Below are 22460 nucleotides of genomic sequence, written 5' to 3' on the forward strand. Positions count from 1 at the left end.
CTAGATGGCCCAAGTCGTGGATTTGTCAAGGAAGAACTGCTCATAGTCCCCAAAGACTCAGAGTAGTGCTGCTCCGCGCGCCCGATTGCACTCTAGGCATGTCAGCCTTACGTTGCCTCTGCAATGCCCGCGCTTGTTGTTGATACGATACACGGAGAACTGCTGATCGTCATTTGGGTCAAACCTCCATAGTAGAGGTATGTTACATTTGGCACACCTTGCCCCTTTCTTATAGACGTCGTCCACGCATAAGTCAAAGACATGACCCTTCTCTTCGTCGTGTCTTTTGTAGCGAAGGAGTTTCTTGGCAATGTTCTCCTTAGCTACGTCCTCTGGCGTCTTATCGTAGCGCAGCTGCGGACCCCAGGCTCTTTTTAATTGTTTGGCATATTCTACACGGCTTACGGCGGTGTAGATAAGGTTGCTCCAACACAGCCGCTGGTCTATAATCCATAAGGTTTCTTTTATGGTAAGCCCTTGTGCGCTGTGGACTGTCATGCAATAGCCTAAGCGCCAGTCTGGATGGGAGGTTATTTTTTCCACCTTTTCTATGGGTACCCAGGCTTTATCGTGCGTTACTGCGTTCTGCAGTTGGATGTCGGTACCGGGTACTAAGACATCTTTTCTTTGCATGCGGGTGTCACGCGGCTTATAACAAACGGGCACCAAATGACTAGGGAACCGCTCCTGGTGTATTTTGAGTTAGTCTTTCTGTATGCGCGACTGTGCTGCGCGCTTACTGCTTAACACCAAATCCTCAGGATGCCAAGAATACAGGAAGTCTTCGTAAGACTTTGCTCGTACCCTCTTACGTAACACCTTAGATTGTTCGGCCCCTTAATTCTGCCTTTAATTTTCTCACTTGATCCTTGCTACGGTAGTCTGTGTTAATTTCTTCATGATAGTCTACCATTTCTTTTAACCATTCATGGGGCATTTCTCCGGCTATTGGAGGAGGCTGGCAGGGATCTCCGGCGAATATTACTTGACACTTTCCACGGAGGAATTCTACGAATTCTTTGAGGATTTCTAAAGGAACGGTGCAAATCTCATCCCAAAGTATCACCGGAGGTATGTCGTGGATGGCTTCAGGTACCCACTTTTGGCCATTCCAACGGAAGAAGCTGTGGTACGTTTGAGCGTCGTGGCCCATTTCGCAGAGTTCTCTTTCCAAACGATGCGTTGGAGTTAGCACCTTTATCTTAGGAAAGAGTTCTAACACACGCGTCGTCTTACCGCTACCTCCCGTACCGTAAAGGTAAGAGAAGCGTTGGTAGGAAATGGGGTCGGCAACTGAAGGTAGAGGCTCTTTGGTAGGCGTTACGGAACCACGGGTGTGCTCGCCGTGATATTCCACGCGTGCCCTCCAGGCTTTTATTTCTTCATCTTTGACGCGCCATTGGCCACTTTCTGCGAGTTCATCGGCAGTGTAGAATTCCTTCATCTTTTCCAATACGCTCGGCTTAACGTACAAAGAATCCGTAGCTACGCGGGGGATATCTTCTTTCTCATACCGCAGGAGCATCGCTAATAGGTTAATGTGCGCATATGCGAGCATGCTGGCGCGGAGATGGTAATATTGCGGTCGATGATCTTGGTAGTAGCATAAAGCATTCCATTTGCGTTCTTTTTGCTCGGCTTCTATGTAATAATCCCATTTCTCCACGGAAACCATGGTTCCTTGGTCATGGGCACGCTTGATGAGGAAACTTAACTCACCTTCGTCTGTTATTAGGCGCCTTTGCATGTGTTTCTCGCCTTCTTTGGCGCCCTGGGTGAACTTTCCTATGACAATTCGGGCCGTGGGGTTGTGCTCTGGTAACCATTTAGTGAAGGCGCTATGGCAGAGTATGGCTTCATGCGCTGTGTATTTCAGGAGTTTACGCTCTTCAAGGAATTTTAGCAGCGGTATGGGTATCCATTCTTTCTCCTGTAAATGCTTGCCATACCAAGCGTAAATTATGGGATGCAAGTCTTTAGCCAACTTCCAAGACGTTAATCTGACGAACCCTGTTGCTGGCGCGTCGTAGCTGCCATCTAAAGACACGCGAAAGAACTGTGAATCTGGATGGCCGTAGCGGTCGTAATATTCCTTACAATCCCCCAGGCCTTTAAATGACGCAGGATAGCAGTGCTTCATGTCTAAGGACACGTATTCTTCCTCGTCGTACTCCATGTTCCAAAGACCGCCGTGGCCGTGTTCTACGCACGCTTTGGAGATATCTTTGAACTCTTTTGGGGTAGGTTTCCAGCCGTTTCTCTTCTTGGCAGCTAAGAAGTCTAAGCTGTGGGAGCTAAGGACCTCGTCTGAGAAGTCTTCCCCAAGGGTTTCGCAGGCGCTCTGGATGCGCAAATGTTCGATTTCGGGGCGGTAAAGAGTACCATCTTGCGTCATAAACTGGCTTCCTTCGGGATCCATCAGCCAAATGGAATTTTCATGTATTAACTCTGCCAATGGCGAGGCCTTGTAGACCTTTGTCTCCTTCTTCTTGGGGAACCGAAGTTCTCTCCAAGCGTGTCCGTTGTGTTGGTAGATAATAATAGGAGCGCCTCTGCCTCCATATTTGTGAGTTCCTGGGTAAATGTACCCGTCTGTTATGTCTTTCACGTGTATTCGTCTTTCTAGGGCAGTTTCTAATTTCTTGATGTTGTCTATCGTAGCCCCAGCTTTGTAGGTGGCGTTTTCCCATTTCCTGATGGCTTCTTTTCTTTTCGGAGTTAACTTACCTCCGCGGGCGGAATCTTCAAAGAATTCCCTTACCAGTTTCCCGACGCAGTTGCCGGGATGTCGCATTGGCTTGAGTTTCCTAACGTCTGGCTCTTTGATCTCATACGCACCGTAGATAACTACCGTAACAGGGTAAGCAACCTCGTAGAACAGCGCGTCGATGCCTACCAGCGCTCCGGGGCGCGTTTGCTTATTTAAGACAAACAGGTTCTGCTTACCAGACGCCCGAATAGGGTTACGGCCTCTTTCTATTACCCAGTCGCCGTCGTAATACTTTATAAACGTTAACTGTTAACGGTAGTTACCTTCAGGCATCAGGTCTATTATCTTTTCGGCTCTTTCTTCATCCATGATTTCTTCTGTGTCTCCTTCTGTGAATGTCGTGAAGGCGAAATCGGCGTCCAAACGATCCAATACCTGGGTTCGCAGCTTGCGTACAGTTTTGTTTTGAATGCGCGCGATGTTGTCCATCTATATCTAAGTAATATTTTAACCTTCGTTTACGACACAAATATTTTAAATCAATGCGTAGACTTCGCAAACACAGCAGCAGTAAGGGAATCATCGCGCGGGTAATACCCGCTGCCGACGCATACATTTAGAGGGGCCTGAAAAGCAGGTAATGTCCGTAAAAATCGATGCTTGGCGAATCGGATTCCGCGAGTCCCCCTTAATGCTGCTGGTATACTTGCAGACCAGGAATATAATATGACATTGTATTAGTGTAGTATACTTGCAGTCCAGGTGTATAATATGACATGGAATTAGTGTGGTATATTTGCCGTATAGATGTATATAATGACATGGTATTAATGTGGTATACTTGCAGTCCAGGTGTATGATATGACTAGTATTAGTGTGGTATACTTGCAGTCCAGGTGTATGATATAACTAGTATTAGTGTGGTATACTTGCAGTCCAGTTGTATAGTTTCACATGGTATTAGTGTGGTATATCTACAGTCCAGGCGTATAATATCAAATGGTATTAGTGTGGTATACTTGTAGTCCAGGTGTATAATTTCACATGGTATTAGTGTGGTATACCTGCAGTCCAGGCGCATAATATCACATGGTATTAGTGTGGTATATTTGTACTCCAGGTGTATAATTTCACATGGTATTAGTGTGGTACACTTTCAGTCCAGGTGTATAATGTGACAAGGTATTAGTGTGGTATACTTGCATTCCATGTGTATGATATGACTAGTATTAGTGTGGTATACTTGCAGTCTAGGTGTATAATATAGCATGGTATTAGTGTTGTATACTTGCAGTCCAGTTGTATGATATGACTAGTATTAGTGTGTTATACTTGCAGTCCAGGTGCATGATATGACTAGTATTAGTGTAGTATACTTGCAGTCCAGGTGTATAATATCACATTCTATTAGTGTTGTATACTTGTAGACCAGGTGTATAATATGACATGGTATTGGTGTGGTATACTTGCAGTCCAGGTGTATAATATCACATTCTATTAGTGTGGTATACTTGTAGTCCAGGTGTATAATATTAAATGGTATTAGTGTGGTATAATTGCAGTCCAGGTGTATTGCATGACTAGTATTAGCGTGGTATACTTGCAGTCCAGGTGTATGATATGACTTGTATTAGCGTGGTATACTTGCAGTCCAGGTGTATAATATCACATGGTATTAGTATGGTATAGTTGTAGTCCAGGCGTTTATAACATCACATGGTATTAGTTTGGTATACTTGTAGTCCAGGTGTATAATTTCACATGGTATTAGTGTGGTATACCTGCAGTCCAGGCGTATAATATCACATGGTATTAGTGTGGTATACTTCTAGTCCAGGCGTATAATATCACATGGTATTAGTTTGGTATACTTGCAGTCCAGGTGTATGATATGACTTGTGTTAGCGTGGTATACTTGCAGTCCAGGTGTATAATATGACAAGGTATTAGTGTGGTATACTTGCAGTCCAGGTGTATGATATGACCAGTATTAGTCTGGTATACTTGCAGTCCAGGTGTATAATTTAACATGGTATTAGTGTGGTATACTTGCAGTCCAGGTGTACAATAAGAGACGGCATTAGTGTGGTCTACTTGCAAACCAGGCGTATAATATCACATGGTATTAGTGTGGTATACTTGCAGTCCAGGTGTATAATTTCACATGGTATTAGTGTGGTATAGTTGCAGTCCAGGTTTATGATGTGACTTGTATTACTGTGGTATACTTACAGTCCAGGTGTATAATTTCACATGGTATTAGTATGGTATACTTGCCGACCAGGTGTATAATATCACATTCTATTAGTGTGGTATACTTGTAGTCCATGTGAATAATATGAAATGGTATTAGTGTGGTATACTTGCAGTCCAGGTGTATGATATGATTTGTATTACCGAGGTATACTTGCAGTCCAGGTGTATGATATGAAATGGTATTAGTGTGGTATACTTGTATTGCAGGTGTATAATATGACATGGTATTAGTGTGGTATACTTGTAGTCCAGGTGTATAATATGAAATGGTATTGGTGTGGTATACTTGCAGTCCAGGTGTATTGCATGACTAGTATTAGTGTGGTATACTTGCAGTGCAGGAGTATGATATGACTTGTATTAGCGTGGTATACTTGCAGTCCAGGTGTATAATATCACATGGTATTAGTGCGGTATAGTTGTAGTCCAGGCGTTTATAATTTCACAGGGTATTAGTGTGGTATACTTGTAGGCCAGGTGTATAATTTCACATGGTATTAGTGTGGTATACTTTCAGTCCAGGTGTATAATATGACAAGGTATTATTTTGGTATACTTGCAGTCCAGGTGTATGAAATGACTAGTATTAGTCTGGTATACTGGCAGTCCAGGTGTATAATATCACATGGAATTAGTGTGGTATACTTGTAGTCCAGGTTTACAATATGCGACGGCATTAGTGTGGTATACTTGTAGTCCAGGCGTATAAGATCACATGGTATTAGTATGGTATACTTCTAGTCCAGGCGTATAATATCACATGGTATTAGTTTGGTATACTTGCAGTCCAGGTTTATAATATGACTTGGTATTAGTGTGGTATACTTGCAGTCCAGGCGTATATACTATCACATTGTATTAGTGTGGTATACTTGTAGTCAAGGTGTCAAATATGAGATGCTATTGGTGTGGTATACTTGCAGTCCAGGTGTATAATATCACATGGTATTAGTGTGGTATACTTGTAGTCCAGGTTTATAATTTCACATGGTATTAGTGTGGTATACTTTCAGTCCAGGTTTATGATATGACTAGTATTAGTGTGGTATAATCGTAGTCGAGTTGTATGATATGACTTGTATTAGTGTGGTATACTTGCATTCCAGGTGTATAATATGACATGGTATTAGTGTGGTATACTTGTAGTCCAGGTGTATAAGATGACTTGGTATTAGTGTGGTACACTTGCATTCCAGGCGTATATACTATCACATTGTATTAGTGTGGCATACTTGCAGTCGAGGTGTATGATATGACTAGTATTAGTGTGGTATACTTGCAGTCCAGGTGTATAATTTAACATGGTGTTAGTGTGGTATACTTGCAGTCCAGGTGTACAATATCAGATGGCATTACCGTGGTACACCTGCAGTCCAGGCGTAAAATATCACATGGTATTAGTGTGGTATATTTGTACTCCAGGTGTATAATTTCACATGGTATTAGTGTGGTACACTTTCAGTCCAGGTGTATAATATGACAAGGTATTAGTTTGGTATACTTGCATTCCAGGTGTATGACATGACTAGTATTAGTGTGGTATACTTGCAGTCCAGGTGTATAATTTCACATGGTATTAGAATGGTATAGTTGCAGTCCAGGTGTATGATATGACTTGTATTACTGTGGTATACTTACAGTCCAGGTGTATAATATGACATTTTACTAGTTTGGTAGACTTGCAGTCAACGCGTATAATATCACATGTTATTAGTGTGGTATACCTGTAGTCCAGGCGTATAATTTCACTTGTTATTAGTGTGGTATACCTGCAGTCCAGGCGTGTAATATGACATGGTATTAGGGTGGTATACTTGTGGTCCAGGTGTATAATTTCACTTGGTATTACTGTGGTATATTTGCAGTCCAGGTTTATGATATGACTTGTATTAGTGTGGTATACTTGCAGTCCAGTTGTATAGTTTCACATGGTATTAATGTGGTATACCTGCAGTCCAGGCGTATAATATCACATGGTATTAGTGTGGTATACTTATAGTCCAGGTATATAATATGACATGTTATTAGTGTGCTATACTTGCAGTCCAGGTGTATGGTATGACATGGTATTAGTGTGTTATACTTGCAGTCCAGATCTATAACATGACATTGTATTAGTGTGGTATACTTGCAGTCCAGGTGTATAATATGACATGGTAATAGTTTGGCATGCTTGCAGTCCAGGTGTATAATAAGACATGGTATTAGTGTGGTATACTCGTAGATTATGTGTATGATATGACTTGTATTAGTGTGGTATACTTCCATTCCAGGTGTATAATTTCACATGGTATTAATGTGGTATACCTGCAGTCCAGGCGTATAATATCACATGGTATTACTGTGCTATATTTGTACTCCAGGTGTATAATTTTACATGGTATTAGTGTGGTACACTTTCAGTCCAGGGGTATAATATGACAAGGTATTAGTGTGGTATACTTGCATTCCAGGTGTATGATATGACTAGTATTAGTGTGGTATACTTGCAGTCCAGATATATAATTTAACATGGTATTAGTGTGGTATACTTGTAGTGCAGTGTATGATATGACTTGTATTACTGTGGTATACATACAGTTCAGGTGTATAATATCACATGGTATTAGTGTGGTATACTTGCAGTCCAGGTGTATAATATCACATTCTATTAGTGTTGTATACTTGTAGACCAGGTGTATAATATGACATGGTATTGGTGTGGTATACTTGCAGTCCAGGTGTATTGCATGACTAGTATTAGTGTGGTATACTTGCAGTCCAGGTGTATGATATGACTTGTATTAGCGTGGTATACTTGCAGTCCAGCTGTAAAATATCACAAGGTATTAGTGTGGTATAGTTGTAGTCCAGGCGTTTATAATATCACATGGTATTAGTGTGGTATACTTGTAGTCCAGGTGTATAATTTCACATGGTATTAGTGTGGTATACTTTCAGTCCAGGTGTATAATATGACTTGGTATTAGTGTGGTATACTTGCAGTCCAGGCGTGTAATATAACATTCTATTAGTGTGGTATACTTGTAGACCAGGTGTATAATATGACATGGTGTTAGTGTGGTATACTTGTAGTCCAGGTATATAATATGACATGGTATTAGTTTGGTATGAATGCAGTCCAGGTGTATAATAAGAAATGGTATTAGTGTGGTATACTCGTAGTCCATGTGTATGATATGACTTGTATTAGTGTGGTATACTTGCATTCCAGTTGTATAATTTACATGGTATTAGTGTGGTATACCTGCAGTCCAGTCGTATAATATCACATGGTATTAGTGTGTTATACTTGTAGTCCAGGTGTATAATTTCACATGGTATTAGAATGGTTTATATGCAGTCCAGGTGTATGATATGACTTGTATTAGTGTGGTATACTTGCAGTCCAGTTGTATAGTTTCACATGGTATTAGTGTGGTATATCTTCAGTCCAGGCGTATAATATCACATGGTATCAGTGTGGTATACTTGTAGTCAAGGTATATAATATGACATGGTATTAGTGTGCTATACCTGTAGTCCAGGATTATGGTATGACATAGTATTAGTGTGTTATACTTGCAGTCCAGATGTATATCATGACCTGGTATTAGTGTGATATACTTGCAGTCCAGGTGTATAATATGACATGGTATTAGTTTGGCATGCTTGGAGTCCAGGTGTATAATAAGACATGGTATTAGTGTGGTATACTCGTAGTCCAGGTGTATGATATGACTTGTATTAGTGTGGTATACTTGCATTCCAGGTGTATAATTTCATATGGTATTAGTGTGGTATACCTGCAGTCCAGGCGTATAATATCACATGGTATTAGTGTGGAATATTTGTACTCCAGGTGTATAATTTCACATGGTATTAGTGTGGCACACTTTCAGTCCAGGTGTATATACTATCACATTCTATTAGTGTTGTATACTTGCAGTCCAGGTGTATGATATGACTTGTATTAGTATGATATACTTACAGTCCAGGTGTATTTTTTCACATGGTATTAGTGTGGTATACTTGCAGTCCAGGTGTATAATATCACATTCTATTAGTGTGGTATACTTGTAGTCCAGGTGTATAATATGTGATGGTATTAGTATGGTATACTTGCAGTCCAGTTGTATTGCATGACTAGTATTAGTGTGGTATACTTGCAGTCCATGTGTATGATATGACTTGTATTAGCGTGGAATACTTGCAGTCGAGGTGTATAATATCACATGGTATTAGTATGGTATAGTTGTAATCAAGGCGTTTATAATATCACATGGTATTAGTGTGGTATACTTGTAGTCCAGGTGTATAATTTCACATGGTATTAGGGTGGTATACCTGCAGTCCAGGCGTATAATATCACATGGTATTAGTGTGGTATACTTGCAGTCCAGGTTTATAATATGACATGGTATTAGCGTGGCATACTTGCCGTTCAGGTGTATGTTATGAGTATTATTACTATGGTATACTTTCAATCCAGGTGTATGATATGACTAGTATTAGAGTGGTATACTTGCAGTCCAGGTGTATAATATCACATGGTATTAATGTGGTATACTTGCAGTCCAGGTGTATAATATGAAATGGTGTTAGTGTATTATACTTGCAGTCCAGGCGTATAATATCACTTAGTATTAGTATGGTATACTTATAGTCCAGGTGTATAAAATGACATGGTATTAGTGTTGTATACTTGCAGTCCAGGTGTATGATATGAATAGTATTAGTGTTGTATACTTGCAGTCCAGGTATATGATATGACTAGTATTAGTGTGGTATACTTGCAGTCCAGGTGTATAATTTAACATGGTATTAGTGTTGTATACTTTCAGTCCAGGTGTATAATATGAGATGGCATTAGTGTGGTATACTTGCAGTCCAGATGTATAATATCATATGGTATTAGTGTGGTATACTTGTAGTACAGGTGTATAATATGACATGGTTTTAGTGTGGTATACTTGCAGTTCAGGTGTATAATATGAGATGGTATTAGTGTGGTATACTTGCTTTCCAGGTGTATGATATGACTTGTATTAGTGTGGTATACTTGCAGTCCAATTGTATAATTTCACATGTTGTTAGTGTGGTATACCTGCAGTCCAGGCGTATAATATCACATGGTATTAGTGGGGTATACTTTTAGTCCAGGTGTATAATATGACATGGTATTAGTGTGGTATACTTGCAGTCCAGGTATATAATATGACATGGTATTAGTGTGGTATACTTGCAGTCCAGGTGTATAATACGACATGGTATTAGTGTGGTATACTTACAGTCCAGGCGAATATACTATCACATTGTATTAGTATGGTATACTTGTAGTACTGCTATAAAATGTGACATGGTATTAGTGTGGCATACTTGCAGTCCAGGTGTATAATATCACATGGTATTAGTGTGGTATACTTGTAGTCCAGGTGTATAATATGACATGGTATTAGTGCGGTATACTTGCAGTCCAGGTGTATAATATAAGATGGTATTAGTGTGGTATGCTTGCAGTCCAGGAGTATGATATGACTTGTAATAGTGTGGTATACTTGCAGTCCAGGTGTATAATTTCACAAGGTATTAGTGTGGTATACCTGCAGTCCAGGCGTATAATATCACATGGTATTAGTGTGGTATACTTGTAGTCCAGGTGTATAATGTGATATGTTATTAGTGTGCTAAACTTGCAGTCCAGGTGTTTGGTATGACATGGTATTAGTGTGGTATACTTCCAGTCGAGGTGTATAACATGACATGGTATAAATGTGGTATACTTGCAGTCCAGGTGTATAATATGACATGGCATTAGTTTGGTATACTTGCAGTCCAGGTTTATAATAAGACATGGTATTAGTGTGGCATACTCGTAGTCCAGAAGTATAAAATCACATGGTATTAGTGTGGTATACTTGTAGTCCAGGTGTATAATATGATATGGTATTAGTGTGGGATACTTATAGTCCAGGTGTATAAAATGACATGGTATTAGTGTGGTATACTTGCAGTCCAGGTGTATGATATGAATAGTATTAGTGTTGTATACTTGCAGTCCAGGTATATGATATGACTAGTATTAGTGTGGTATACTTGCAGTCCAGGTGTATAATTTAACATGGTATTAGTGTTGTATACTTGCAGTCCAGGTGTATAATATGAGATGGCATTAGTGTGGTATACTTGCAGTCCAGATGTATAATATCATATGGTATTAGTGTGGTATACTTGTAGTAGAAGTGTATAATATGACATGGTTTTAGTGTGGTATACTTGCAGTTCAGGTGTATAATATGAGATGGTATTAGTGTGGTATACTTGCTTTCCAGGTGTATGATATGACTTGTATTAGTGTGGTATACTGGCAGTCCAATTGTATAATTTCACATGTTGTTAGTGTGGTATACCTGCAGTCCAGGCGTATAATATCACATGGTATTAGTGTGGTATACTTTTAGTCCAGGTGTATAATATGACATGGTATTAGTGTTGTATACTTGCAGTCCAGGTGTATAATATGACATGGTATTAGTGTGGTATACTTGCAGTCCAGGTGTATAATACGACATGGTATTAGTGTGGTATACTTACAGTCCAGGCGAATATACTATCACATTGTATTAGTATGGTATACTTGTAGTACTGCTATAAAATGTGACATGGTATTAGTGTGGTATACTTGCAGTCCAGGTGTATAATATCACATGGTATTAGTGTGGTATACTTGTAGTCCAGGTGTATAATATGACATGGTATTAGTGCGGTATACTTGCAGTCCAGGTGTATAATATAAGATGGTATTAGTGTGGTATGCTTGCAGTCCAGGTGTATGATATGACTTGTAATAGTGTGGTATACTTGCAGTCCAGGTGTATAATTTCACAAGGTATTCGTGTGGTATACCTGCAGTCCAGGCGTATAATATCACATGGTATTAGTGTGGTATACTTGTAGTCCAGGTGTATAATTTGATATGTTATTAGTGTGGTAAACTTGCAGTCCAGGTGTTTTGTATGACATGGTATTAGTGTGGTATACTTCCAGTCGAGGTGTATAACATGACATGGTATAAATGTGGTATACTTGCAGTCCAGGTGTATAATATGACATGGCATTAGTTTGGTATGCTTGCAGTCCAGGTTTATAATAAGGCATGGTATTAGTGTGGCATACTCGTAGTCCAGAAGTATAAAGTCACATGGTATTAGTGTGGTATACTTGTAGTCCAGGTGTATAATATTAAATGGTTTTAGTGTGGTATACTTGCAGTCCAGGTGTATAATATAACTAGTATTAGTGTGGTATACTTGTGGTCCAGGTATATAATATGACATAGTATTAACGTTGTATACTTGTAGTCCAGGTGTATAATATGACATAGTATTAGGGTGGTATACTTGCAGTCCAGGTGTATGATGTAACATAGTATTACTGAGCGTGGTATACTTGCAGTCCAGGTGTGTAATATAACATATTATTAGTCAGTACACCAAGAATTCATGATTTGTGAAGCGGTAGGGAGTAAACGCTGCTCTTTCTTCAGAAAAATCCCTGAAATTTGCTAACTATTGATGTCTGAAACGGCTTGTAAAAATTTGAAAAATATTATTTTAAGCAATTATTATTTTGTACAATCATTTACTTGCTAATTAAAGCAAAAACGATTATTTAGGCATATTTGGTCAATCTTAAAACTTAAAAACACATTTACCTAAGATTTTTTTACCATAATCTTGAACAATGCCATCTTGACATCCCATACAGTGAAAATCTCGCTTCTTCATTGTATCATCGGCCATGGTCAAATTCTCACTTGTTTTGAGGGTACTTTTAAGCTCAAGAAAACTGTGTCTTGAAAATAATTCTTCCAGAAAATTCTTCGTTACAGCTACATGTCTGAAAATCATTGTGAGGCATATGGAGATACCATATTTGAAGTTTATTAGGTTAGAAAGGTCAAGTATTAATTGTATTTTGTACACGAGTTCGGTGATTTATCGTCAAATTAGCATATTTGCCTAGAGTCGTCAAAATAATTAGCATATTTGCCTATCTGCATAAAAATTCAAATTTCTCCCGAACAAAAAGCAATATTGCAAAACTAAGTTCACAGGGATTAATATCATATGATAGGGTATCTAACTTCAAAGTATGAACAAAATCGATTTTTTGACTGTTGCCACGAAATTTAGATTTTTACGGAAAGCCGATCTTAATTCTTTTATGGGTACACAGCTATTTTACAAAATGTCAGTATATTTCTAAGCTTGATGATACAACCAAGTAGAAGGATAAAGAATAACACGCCCGGCTTGTGATTGAATGGTGTGTTTCGAGGAAAAGACTACATCACGGGCGTAGAGTGCATCTCACGGGCGCCGCCTCACAGACCAAATTACATACAATTATAGTAATTTATGGAGTGCTTCTCCGCCCGGGATGTAGTCATTAAATGTATCTTGAATGCTTACGTTTAAAACTCATTTAGAAGCCATTGTATCCTACCACTTGTAGTTTGATAAAATAATAAAAGGTAGATTATGTATGTTTGTGAAAAACTCAAGGCTCAGTGAAATAGAACTGAAGATGAAAAATTCTTTTCCGATCTTGAAAAAGGTCCTTTCACTGGATGTGAAATATTCATGGTTTAATGGAGTTCACATCCAGTGAAAGGACCTTTTCGATTATGATTATAAGAGTATCCTTTTTTGTAATGACCATCTTTAAGTGCAGCCTTGACCTTATTAAAGAGTATCCTTTTTTCAGTCCTGTGCTAAATTTCAATCAGATAGCAGGGCCGTAACCAGGGGGGAGCACAGGGTGTACGTGCAGCCCCCCATAAAAGCTTAATGTCCGCTCATCCATCTTTTTTTTTTCTTTCTTTGGTTTTGCTTTCTTTTGGTTACCTTTTTTTCTTTTTGGTTCTTCAAATTATTGCCTGTGGTCCGATTTTATTCGATGTGCACCCTCCCTGTAAAAGTTCTGATTACGGCCCTGGATAGAACAAGCTTAAAAAAATATTTGTAGAAGTGGCTTTCTCCCTTCAACTGGTACGATAAGTATAAGTTAAGACCGGTTTGGACGGTATGATTTTCGCCTACAACTATCGTATACAACACGCTCGCGTCTGTCGTAGGCGAGTTGTAGGCTTGATTTACACGCTACGACTCGAGTTGTGGGATGGCGCGAGCGTGTTGTGTACGATAGTTGTAGGCGAAAATCGTAGCGTCTAAACCGACCTTTAGTACATTTCCTTTCACCTTAAGACTACTACGATTACAGAGGGGTAGGTCGTTAACTCAACGGCGGATCCAGGGGATGGGCAAATCGGGGCTGAAGCCCCCCTTCAGCAGAAAAAAACAGCAAAACAAAACTGAAGAATTAGATGCTTTTTTGTCGTTTGTGCTGATAAAAAAAACTTAATTGCCCCCCCCCTCCCCCTTAAAATATTTGCTGGATCCGCCCTGGAAACTCCTTTTGTCTTTGCGACCATTGAGACCTAATTAGATGCTTATAAATGAAATATGGTACGATAGTCAATTGAGCCATAATAAAGTCCTCTAAAAAGTACTGTCACGTAGAGTACTGTACTAATTTTTCGACCTACGAGTCTTCAAATTGAACACAACATCAGAAATAAGGGTTTACGATACGATCGAGATTACCGTACAACCTTTGACTTACTAAATCAACTCCTTCACACAGTTAAAGGGGACTCCTTCTATCTATGTAATTTAAAAAATAAGTTTACATGGGTGTCCTTTTGAGTGTTGTGATCTTCACACGCGTCAGAGGGACGCCTTCTGTCGATGTAAAACCTAAGATAAGCTTCCTTTGGTGCTTTGTTAAATGTTGTGATCTTCACTTCGTAAAACTCGCTACTACTCACACCTTCACACGATTCAGAGGGACGCCTTCTGCCGATGTAGTATGTACGAGAAAATAAGCTTACTTTGGTGTCCTCTTGAGTGTTGTGAAATTCACACGCTTCAGAAGGACGCCTTCTTCAATGTAGTATGTACGAGAAAATAAGCTTACTTTGATGTCCTTATGAGTGTTGTGATCATCGTAAAACTCCAGCTACTCAGCACCCCTTCACACACTTCAGAAGCACTCCTTATGTCGATGTTAGTTCTTTTTAATTCTTAGAGAAAACATGCTTACCTTGGTGTCCATTTGAGCTCAGTCCAAAAAGGGTAAAACCGTCAAATTTTGCTCATCAGAACTCTATATTGTTTAATAGTTTATTCGAAAAAAACTCCTAAAAATCTAGGATATATCGATTTTTTAGAAAAACTTAATTTTTCTAACAGAAAATAATGAAAATAATAGTACGTAATGTTTGTAGTTAGCTTTTATCCGTAGCCCTCTGAGCCCCAATTAAATGCCTATAAATGGAGGTTTCTCAGTAATATATGATCTTCCGCTAAGGGAAGACAGTTTTCATGGTTTGGAATTATTTATTTGATTTTTAACGAGGCGTTTGAGTGTTTGGCGTTAATCTTGACTCTGCATAAAGTAGTATTATCGAGATAAAATGTCTCCAAACTACTTCTCAAACTTTGTTGTTAACCGCTTCGTCTATAATGATGACTTAGCGGTTAAAAATCCATCCGACATCAGCCTTGATTTGGTAAGCGATTGTTTTATGATATAATTAACTACTAGGATAAAGAATAAAAGGCTTGCCTTGTGACTGAATGATGTGTTTTGAGAAAAAGAGTACATCGCGGGCGGAGAGTGCATCTCACGGGCCACTCACAGACCAAATTACATACATTTATAGCATTTTATGGGGGTCCTTCTCCGCCCGTGATGTAGTCTTCGCCCGTACCTTGAATGCTCCACATTTGAAGCTTTTAAAAAAATTCCTAGCACTTAAAGAATGGACAAATCGATAAAGAGTACGTTCTGCATGACTGTAGAAGACTCAAGGTACAGACTAATCCAGTTCTAGACTCACTTTCTGTCTTCTATAACAGACTGAAAAACTATTTACTTTGGTGTCCTTTTGAGCTCAGTTCAAAAGGATAAAACCCCTCAAATTTTGCTCATCAGAACTCTATATTGTTTAATGGTTTATTCGAAAAAAAACTCCTAAAAATCTAGGATATATCGATTTTTTAGAAAAACTTAATTTTTCTAACAGATGAAAAAATAGATGTTACTGACCTAGAACATTGGAGAGGTGGGTGTGTTGCATAGGCGTACAAGTAGCTTGCGGGTCCATACTTTTGATGCTCGTAAAACCATTTCCTTTACGACCAAAACACAATAAATTACACAATCGATCCCCATTTGTCTTGCTCTTTTAGAATCTGTTACTTTTTGTCTCAAAATCCAAAATTGTAGAAAATCCCTATCTGGACTTACTCCTTGGATCGGACTTTTCCTAGGTGGAGTGTCGGAATGAGGAAAATTTTTTCTTTGGTATTTTGACTTAAGATTATAGCGAAAAGTCTAACATCACTAGAAAAGTTACTTTGAATCAGTTATTTTTAAAGATTTATGAAAATTATGGCGTATATGAGAAGGATACGTTAAGGGGTTCTCGTTGAGAATCTGTGAACTTATTCCACTTGATTTCTCATTTCATTTCTTTTTTTTTAGAAACAAGGAATCGAAAAAGACCTTCAAAAACTCCTCACTTGCGTTCCTGCCAGATAAAAAGCTAAGACTGAAAATAGAGCGGCGTACAGTTACCATCACCGTGGATACATCAAAGGGAAAATAGATAGTCTTTATCAAACGAATGGAGATCCTGTACCGTATCCCCAAATCGATCAATGCTATTCAAGTGAAAACAGAAAAGGTCAGTAGTGATTTTGATGTTTTATCAAAAATTTATATTGATGTTGTGTGTTTATTGTTTACAGTTTAATAGTATGTACTGCCTGTGGTGCGACGAAGGTGAATATACCACAGGTAGCCCATCCCCTGATTTATATTAGAAACCAGATTGTGACTTTCAAGCATGTGGACAAGCTCTTTACCCTTTTTCAAATCAAGACATATGTTAATTTGTTTGCTAACGTGAAGTTCACATCCAGTAAAATGACATTTGAAGCTTCTATTCCACTCCTAAACCACAATCATTTGACCATTATTTCTTTTTGTATAACATAGAGAAACTAAAAAGGAAATCTTTTATAAGCTTCAAGATTTTCTTTTTCACAATCGAAAAGTCAATATGTTCTTCTAAACGCGGAAGAGAAAATATATACTTTAAAAGTAGATTTAAAAAAAAACTTAGTATGGCTTAGAAGTTGATTGAGTAGCATGAAAGGTCCTTTCACTGGATGTGAACTAAGCGTGGGGCCATGAGGTAGCTACTTTTCACATCCATTGAAGGGCCCTTTTTCAGTTTCGAAACGCTATATATTTTGATCAAATCATAGAATAACTAATAAACAAAGAAAAATAAAAATCAGAAGGACGAAAAGGGTTCAAGACTTGATTAGAAGCCTCAAAGGTCCTTCCACTGGATGTGAACTAAGCGTGTGACCATGAGGGAACTCAGTACTTTTCATATCCATTGAAGGGAACGTTTTCAACTTCGAAACTCTATATTTTTTGTTCAATTTAAAACAAAATAAGTAAACAAATAAAATTAAAGATCAGAAGAAATTGGATCAAGAGTATTGACTGAGGAGTTCCAAAGGTCCTTTCACTGGATGTGAACTAAGAATAACTATTGAACTGAAAAACTATTTTCTCCGCGCGACTTTTTGCCGCTCAGTTCAAAAGGGTAAAACCCCTCAAAGTTTGCTCATCAGAACTCTATATTGTTTTTAAAAAATCACGTTGTACAATAGTTATTTAAAACGATACTACGGGAGCTTCCCTTACATTTAGGAAGGGCTTAAATTTCTTAATGATGGATAAATTACATGAAATTCTTTTCTTGATATTTTCTATATGACGGCACCAAGTCAGATTATTATCTATCTGTACTCCAAGACATTTTGTTTCGTTGGTATTTTTCAAGTTGAGGCCATTTATAGAAAGAGTTACATCCTCCTCGCGGAAAGCAGATAATCTCTGTCTAGAGCCTATTAACATGAATTCTGACTTAATGACGTTTAAAGTTAGTTTGTTTGCACAAAGCCAAGATGATACATGATCTACATCTATGTCCATCTGCTTTTTTAGGTCAATTGCGTTACCATCAGAGAAGGTCAGACTCGTATCGTCAGCATACAATCTTGCTTTACTAACTGTTAAGCACTTCGGCAAATCATTGATGTACACAAGGAAGAGGATCGGACCTAGGATCGTACCTTTTGTGGAACACCATACGCTATTGATTTCATATCTGATAAAACACCATTAACAGAACACTGTTGGGATCTATCAGTCAAATACGACCTGAACCATTCTCTGGCAAATTTTCTTTACAGGTGCATGCTCATCAAGTATGCCAGTCAAGACAGAATTATAGAAGATCACAGCTGAAGTGACATCTTGTTGACTGCTAGAGTCAACTAGAGATGAACTAGCAATGTCATCACGGAATTGTTGTTTATCAACAGATTTTAATTTGCGATAATGGACCTCTTTTCTCTCAAAGGCGGTCTTTGGTAAGGCAATAGTACATCCAACTACATAATAAACCATTTCATACATGGTACCATTTCATACAGTAATATCAGGATATGTGGTACCATTTTCTCAAGTAATGATATCACGATATTTGGTATTATTTCATTCAGCAATATGAGGATATTTAGTGCCATTTCTTCTATTAATATCAGGATATTTAGCACCATTCCATCCAGTAATATCCGTATATTTGATACCAGTAATAACAGAATATTTGGTAGGACTTTTTCATTCTGCGCCAGTAGAATGGAACACTTTACCATCTAGTATTAGGCATATTACATCATTACCTTCTTTTAAAGAACACTTAAAGACATATTTTTATAGAAAAGCCTTTATTTAGTTGTTTTTGCAATTCCTATTGATTAACTTAGCTTTTATGTTTCTAGTTATTGTGTATTGTTTCTGTATTCAGCGCAGATGAACATCTTGTGCTAATCTGCGCTTTATAAATGTAATTTATTATTATTATCATTATTATTATTATTATTAATGACTTCATCATATTTGGCGCTCTTTCATCCAGTAATGATATCGATATTTTTGGTACCACTCTTTCCAGTAATATCAGAATATTTAGTACCATTGCCTTCAGTAATAGCAACCTATTTGTTACAATTCCTTCCAATAACATCAGAAAATTCGGTATCATTTCCTCCAGTAATAGCAGGGTATTTGGTACCATTCCTTCCACTAATACAAGGATATTTGCTACCATTTTTTAAAGTAAGGATATCAGGATATTTTGCACAATTTCATTCAGTAATGATATCGATATATTTTGTTAACATTCCATCGAGGAATATCAGAATATTTGGTACCATTGCATCCAGTAATAGCAGGATATTTGGTACCTTTCCAACCAGTAATATCGGGATATTTGGTACCATTTCCTCAAGCAATGATATCAGGATGTTTGGCATCCTTACATTTAGTAATATCGAGATATTTGGCACCATTTCATCCAGCAACATCAGTATATATAGTAGGATTTCATCCAGTAATATCAGCGTATTTGGTACCATTCCAACCAATAATATCAGGATATTGGGTACCATTTCGTCCAGTAATGATATCAGGATATTTGGCACCTTTGCAACCACTAATATCAGGATATTTAGTAAAATTTCATCTAGTATTATTAGAATATTTGGTGACATTCCAACCAGTAATATCAGGATATTTGTTACCATTCCTTCCAGTAATATCAGGGTATTGGGTAACATTTTTTCCAGTAATGATTTCCCGATATTTGCCACCATTTCATCCAGTAATGATATCGATAAATTTGGTGCCATTCTAACCTGTAATATCAGAACATTTTGGCATTCCAATCAGCAATATGAGAATATTTGGTACCATTGCATCCGGTGATGTCAGGATATTTGCTACCATTCCATCCAGTAGTATTAGGTATTTCGGTAGCATTTTTATCCAGTAATGATATAAGCATATTTGTTACCATTTTTTCCAGTAATGTTATCTTTTTATTTGATACCATTCCAACCATTAATAGCAGGATATTTGGTTCCATTCTTTCCGGTAATATCAGGGTATTTTGTATCATTCCATCCAGTAATAAGATCGACATATGGTTGTATTCGTTCCATTGATATCATGATATTTGACACCATTTTATCCAGTAATATCAGTGTATTTGGTACCATTTCATCCATTAATATCGGGATATTTGGTTCAATTTCATCCTGTAGTTCTCAGGATATTTGGTACGATTTCATTCATTAATATCAGGATATTTGGTACCACTACATCCAGTAATTATTGTACAGTTATTTGTAGGTTTTAGTTCAATTTATATATTGGTATCAGCTGCTTGAAATGCACATGATGTTTTTGATCTTTCTTTCCTGAACGGACAGATACATTTACAGAGATGAGGCAAAAGTAAAGTACACAAATGTTGTTCATGGTAATGTTAGCGTGACCATGATGATTATGATGATAATGCTGGCGGTATTGATTAATGTTGGTGACAAAGATAATTGAGATTAAAATAGTAATGATGGTAATGATGATAGTGATCTTGATGATGGTGATGCTAATGATCAATGATAATGGTTGATATAAGGTTGTATTGATGATGATTGTGATGGTGGCGATGATGATGGTTAATGATTGTTATGATAGTGAAGATTATTGTGATGATGATGGTGATGATGATGATGATATTGAATAATGATTCTGATGATGATGTTAATTATTGATGTGGTGATGATGTCCAGGAATGATGTTAATTAATGATAGTTTTGATAATCTTTTTGCACGATTTCTCACACTATAATCCTGTTTACAGACCCTACGTGATTCGCTGGGCTGTACGTACGACGCACGGATCCCAGAAAGCCGGAAATAGGTGAGTCATCGTCATCATCCCCCTTTTCGTACGTTCATTCATATTCTCACCTTTAAATCATGTTCTATTCCTAGATTTCCTGGGAATCTTCCTCCCTGGGTTTGTGGTATACAGAGTTGATAGAGCGCAATGCGCAGGTCTCTGTTCTTTTGATGGTCGCTCTTATTTGTTCTGGATGACTGTATTCTTAAATCCTCAGGAATTCTTGACACCTAACGTTTCATCATTACAATCACGCAATCATGTATTTAACTCAGTCATATCACATCATATCACAAGAGTAGTATTTGTCACACCAGTTACCCACCACCAACCAAGCAAGGTCCTTATGTAGCAGATCTATTTACCTACCCGTTACTATATGAAACATTCAGAATCACAACTAAGTAATTCAAATTCCTCTTATTCACGTAGTTAATGTAGGCATCCAGCAGTAATTAAGTATTAAGTTCTTACTACAGTTCCTTATGTGCTTACAAGTTCTAATATTTGTATGTTACTGTTGTGTTTACAGTAGTCTCTCGTGCGCACAAAGGCTGGTCACTAGACTGCGTAGTCCTACACAATGACGTCACACGGTTCTCAAAGATGACATCACAAGTCCCCCAACTGAAGGTGTCTACGTGTATGGATTGTATCTAGATGGAGCAGGATCAGGGTTCGACGAAGCTGTAAGCTGATAGAACCTGCACTTAAAGTCCGCTTCACCTCTGTCACTGTCGTTCATAATTGTGCGATCAACTCTACCGCGGTATTGAATAATCGATTGTACCATTGTCCTATTTATAAGAAGCAGCGACGCGCAGGCCTGACGTACATTGTCGGCGTGGACCTGAACACCAATGAGAACCCAGATCGCTTGATACTACGTGGAGTGGCTTTGCTATGTGATATCAAGTAAAGCAGTACAAAAACATTTATTGATAGAGATCATATAGAGATTATTCGGTTTTATAGATAATCTATATACATCTCCTTCGTCAGATTATGCAGCAGTTTTTGTTTCACTGTGAAAAGCAACGGATCACGTTGCGCGAGGAGGGAAAAAAACGCCAATAAGATGTCTTGAAAACGTCACGGTGGCCATACGACGCCATACGACGGTATACGACGCCATGTATATCACAATCATACGAAATCTGCTTTAGCAGGGTGCGTGTTACTTAGAAAGCAATTGACGCGCCTATATACCGCCTGTCCAAATCATATTTCAATGTGCACTGTCTTTCTATAGAGCTGTTAAGTGTGACGACTTCCGGTTCCAACTTAATAATTACAGATATTTTTTTCTTCATAGCATGATTTTCTGTTCGTATGTCTAATTGTAGGAGGTAGAGAATGAATCCTGGGAATAAGTTGTGGCAAGATTTTATCGATCTCTTGCGTGATTGGACCCGGAAATACGTCACGACTTAAAAGCCCTATAACATATGTTAGTCTGTATTATTCATGACGAGCTTAGATTTTGTTGCAAGAAAAACAAGTAAGCCACTAAAGAATTTCGTAGACACAGAAATAGATTTTTTTCCAAATAAT

General features: G+C 38.2%; 1 long non-coding RNA gene across 2 annotated transcripts in view; it reads left to right on the top strand.

Moving 5' to 3' along the window:
* The window catches only part of LOC148911709 (uncharacterized), a 48990-nt gene extending 27333 nt beyond the window's left edge, over nt 1-21657 (top strand). Inside the window, exons 2-4 of one of the 2 annotated variants that reach the window (XR_016119610.1) lie at nt 16559-16760; nt 20865-20924; nt 21439-21657. This is a non-coding gene — a long non-coding RNA (uncharacterized LOC148911709). Of the gene's footprint in view, nt 1-16558; nt 16761-18100; nt 18757-20864; nt 20925-21438 lie in introns of those variants that run through there. The other variant, XR_016119609.1, reaches the window with a different exon arrangement.
* Nucleotides 21658-22460: the final 803 nt, after the last annotated feature.

This window comes from Actinia tenebrosa, unplaced genomic scaffold (assembly GCF_029948245.1).
Source record: "Actinia tenebrosa isolate PJP-AT-01 unplaced genomic scaffold, QUT_ActTen_1.0 PGA_scaffold13__45_contigs__length_12533684, whole genome shotgun sequence".
Taxonomy (NCBI): Eukaryota; Metazoa; Cnidaria; class Anthozoa; order Actiniaria; family Actiniidae; genus Actinia; species Actinia tenebrosa.